Below are 4702 nucleotides of genomic sequence, written 5' to 3'. Positions count from 1 at the left end.
GTGAGCCCTGCTTTGGGGGGTTCTTAACCACCCACAGGCTCCAGCCAGCCTCAGGCATAACCAAGGAAAGCACAGAAGCTGAGAGCCTCTCTGCCTAGAAGGGGTCCTCCCGCCCTGGCCAACCAACCCCCTTGTCCCCACCAGGCCAGCTTCCTTGCCTGCCTCTAGCAGTGTCTGTTCTGGTGCCCAGAGTCAGGGCTGGGCCTCTCCTGGGCCAGGACAGCAAGCTTAGAGGTGCCCCTGAGTACGGACTTGTTCATCACGGCATGGCCAGGGCCCCTGCAGCTGTTTGAAGAGGCTGCATACAGCGAGCAGGAGTAAGGGTGACTGCACAGGGAGCAAGTCAGAGGCTCAGGAGGGGCCGCCAGCCCCAGCCTCCTGGTTCCTCACCTCCCTGCCATATGTCCCTTACCTCTGCCCCGCCACAGTCACAGCCTGGACCTCATCATCTCCGGGAAGAGTCCCTGTGTCTAAAGCTCCTCTTGAGACCTCACCCCCTGCCCATCAGGACCACAGGCTCCATCCTTTCCGCCTCTTTGAGACAACTGAGGGGAGAGGGTCAGGAAGCACCCACTGCCTCACCCTTCTCTGTGCACCTGGACCCTGCAGAGGTCAGCCACCCAGACCCTTCAGATCAAGGCCTGCTCTCCTCACTGGGGCGAGGCCCAGCTCTGGTTTTATTTTACTTGAGTCAGTTTTTCTTCCTTCCACCACCCATCCCTTGGCTCACTTCTCTCCCCCAGCACCCCACCCCCTGCTACAACGTGCTGAGGATGTGTCCTGATGGGTGCGTCCTTGACAGAGTAGAGTGTTGTTACGAGTACGTGGGTGTCTTCACTGGACAGAGCTCTTGCACCACATGGTAGCTTTCCATTCCCCTGGGAGGAGACCCTCACGTGCTCCTAGTTGCCACCCCCTACAGACATCTACACAGAGGACCCTCATTCCAGTCCGTCTAGGACTAGAGGGGTCTGGGTCTGGGAGGTGTGTGCCCCTGAGGAGGGGTGTTGGCCAAAGGGCACCCAGGTAGAGTTACAGAGGGCTGCCAGAAGGTTCTCTAGGGAACTGCATGAGTTACCCTCTCAGGACTGTGTGCTGGGGCCAAATTACCAGGCTTGCAAGAAGCAGTTGTTCAATTTTCAGGAATTTTATAAGCTTGTCATTAAATATCGCCATTATGAAAAATTTAACTTCATTCTACTGTATTTATTTTACTATGCTTTTTACAAGGTGTTCTGCGTTTCAGTGTTGCCCATTTCTTTATTTCTGTCTACTATAACTGAATGGGATGGTGGAGATGCTCTGTAACTCGGTACTCCTGCCCTTCTCACCCCCACTCTGCTCTCATTGGCATCACACTGGCAGCTTGGGCTCAGCAGAGGTGGGAGCGTTTACGTCATGGACAATGGCCAGTGCTACACTCCAGGGCTCGACTGTTTTCTTGATTGCCTAGACTTAAAGCGGTAGAGAAAATGCTAACAATGAAGATTAAGCTTGAAAGTATGTTGTGTCTATGGTCATTACGTTGTAAGCAGCTCACACACATTGTGTGAGCACACTCTGTAACCTAATTGCTTTCCTCAGTGGGGTGCAGGTCATGTCCAATGAACCCACGTGTATTTAGTTTTTCTCTAATAAGAAGCAAAAGTAGCAAAACTGAGGCTTTTTTTAGCAATTAACATTCCAATGTCTTACTTGGAAGTGGTCTGGATATTCAGTGAATTCCCTTCATTTAAGTTGGCAGTTTTGAGACAGGATGGAAGAGGGCAGGGCAGAGCCATTCAAGGAATGACAGCAATTTAACACCAAAATGGTGTAAGATTCAACTCCCAGTTGGCCTGGAGGATTAAGAGGTTTGACTTCTAGTAGAACTTGCGCTTCATTATGTGCTCATCGTTACAGTGGGATGGAATAACACGCCCGCAGGTGCCATGACGGCCCTAAGGCTGACTACAGAAGGCCCAAGAATGGGCGGTGGCCCAGTCCCTGGGAATCCCAGCCCCTCCCCCAGGGCAGTTGGATTGATCCCACCCGTAGGCGTGTGAAGCTACTGAGCCCAAAAGTGACACCACCACGCCCAGCGGCCCTTGGCGCTCTGCCTCCCCTTTGGAGAAGGCCCGCACTCTGTCTACGGAGTATGTGCCAGGTTTTACTCTAACCTGAGCACCGGATTCCCGCACCTCTTTCCTGGCCTTTCTCTGGCCTTACACTCTGTGCAGCGTGTATCTCTCTAAATAAATCTACCTTTACTCAACTGTGGCTCGCGCTTGAATTCTATGCTGCGCGAAGCCAAGGACCCACACTTGGCGGGGCATGTCCCAGGGGCTCAGCCGAGACTTGGGACTCGGCCCTGCTCACGCCCCACATCCGTTTTCCTGCATCAAGACCTAAGGACTGACATAGCCATCTGCCTACATTGTGATGTTTTACTTTCCCTCATTTAGCTTCGGGGGGGAAAAGGAAAGAAAGAATGCTATCAGGCTCTGCATATCAGCTGTGGTCAGTGTGGTCAGACCAGCTGGTCTCCTGCCTTGGCAAACCACTTACTGAAACTTGAGGTTCCTCCCTGGTCTTAAGAAAGTCTTTAACGATGGCCCTGGGCTCACCTCTGACCTGCAGAGGCTCCTCTACAGCCTCGGCCTGTCCCACTTCTAGAGGTAGCCGTGGAGTCTTTGCGGTAGAAGGCAGTTCAGGCAGGCTGCAGTACCTGGAGGCGGTTGGCCTCTTAGAGCTTCCATACAACTACTTTCACTCGCATTCTGCAACAAATCCTTCAGTGAAGATGTTTTGGAACTTTGAAGCCTTTGGGGGCTTCTGCTTACCAAGTAAGGTAGTTTAAGTTGCGAGCTCTTTAACAACTTAGAAGTTTTTCCAAGTCAAAGGCTGCACAGAGCCGGCCCTCCACTTCCTCCTGCTAATCTAATTCTAGAAAACAGGAGAACTCTACCACCCTTGTCTCAGTAGACCCTGCAGACAGGGGCCCAGGAGACTGACCGACAGGGTAAGAACCTACCTTCCTCCAGCTTTCTCTACCTGTGTGTGCAAAAACCCGTTTTGGAGGGCCAGAAGAACCCCATCCTGGCCATTTCAGGGCCCAGTTTCCTTTAATGCCCAACTAGGGACGCAAGCATACACAAGCCAGCTGGTACCCCCATAGGTGGCTGCCTGAACGGGAGCTGTTTGGACTTTGGGGCTCAACTTCCCAATATCAATTTGGTCACCTAATTCAGAGATGAGATGATCCGGACAGCTTTCTGAGACAGTGTGATGGAAGGGATGGACTCTGCTTCTGAGTGTAGCTCCCCAAGGTGGGACAGGAGGGAAGGGGGCAGGACCCAGCCATTCATTAAAGGAATGACAGCAATTAGCACCAAGATGGGGGAAAGTCAACTCCCAGTAGACCTGGAGGCTCAGGATGACAGGAGATCTGACCCCTAGTGGACCTTGAGCTTCACTGTACACACTGTAACGTCCTGCCTGGTGAACGACACACCCACAAGCACCAGGGCAGTTCCGAGGCTGCCCCTGGAAGGTCAAAGAGAGGGCTGTGGCTCGATGCCTGGGGCTCCCCGCCCCTTCCCCACAGCAGTTGGGATGATCTTCCCACTTGTCAGCATATACAAACTAGCACCACCACCCCTCACAGCCTCCCCCCCTCCCCCCCTTGCCTTCCTAGACGCCCACACTCTGTGGAGCGTGTCTACCTTTAACCACCCCCAGCCCCCCCCCACCTCTCACCTCCCCGGCCTTCTGGGACGGCCCACACTCGTCTATAGAGTGCATCTCTCCAAATAAACCCGCCTTTACTCAACTGTGGCTCGCTCTTGCATTCTCTCCTGCACGAAGCCAAGGACCCTCACTTGGCAGCTGCGTCCCAGGGACTCAGTTGAGACCTGGGACACAGCCAGCCTCTCGCGCCCCATTTACTTTCCTGCATCAAAGGCCACTCCTTGGGTTGGCTGACTCTCTCCACGCGTCTGGGTTCCCACCTCCGGCAGGAGCTGCCGCGCGCACTCGGAGCACCGGGTGTCAGGCTAGGCTGTGCATCCCAGGAAGAACAGCATTCGCCGAGTGCTGTGGTGGGCTCCCCTGTGGGAACACTGCACATCCCGAGCAGTGACCCGCAGACACATCACCAGATTCTGTCACCTAAGAACCCCTTGTGGCCAGGAGGAGCAGGTGTCCCGTTGTTCGGAGCTGAATGAATCCAGCCTCCCATTTCACTACCAAAGGGTTTGTTCAGACCCTGTATTAACTTGTCCTTCTCAGTTAAGCCACACGTAACAAACACCGGCCACTTGTTTCCCTGGCCTCCCGCCCAGCTCCCTCCACCCCCACCGCCCAGGTCCCTGCCTAGGAGATAGATGCACGTGTGCCCCTGAAGGCTCCAAGTCACGTAGAAACAGCTCGAATACGACGCTGAAGATCAGCACCTAGAAGCAATGAGATCGAGTTATCAGAACTCGCCGGAACCCCCGAGGAGGCCGAGAAGCGGGTACCGAGCCCAGGTCCGGGGTGGCCTCCTGGGTCCTCCGGGGGTGTCTCCGGGATCGTGCCAGCGACGCTGATCGGAGGACCACAACCCAGAGACAGGCTTCCAGGAAGCTGCCAGGGCTGTTGCGCTTACTGGAGCTCGAGGCACAGTTACACGAGCTTTTGCGACAAAGGGGTGTAGCCTCGTGACAGGCTGCCAGGGTACGCG

The sequence above is a fragment of the Vicugna pacos genome, chromosome 2 (assembly GCF_048564905.1).
Source record: "Vicugna pacos chromosome 2, VicPac4, whole genome shotgun sequence".
In the NCBI taxonomy this organism is placed as follows: Eukaryota; Metazoa; Chordata; class Mammalia; order Artiodactyla; family Camelidae; genus Vicugna; species Vicugna pacos.
The sequence above is the reverse complement of the archived record's forward strand: the minus strand, read 5'-3'. Positions refer to the sequence as shown.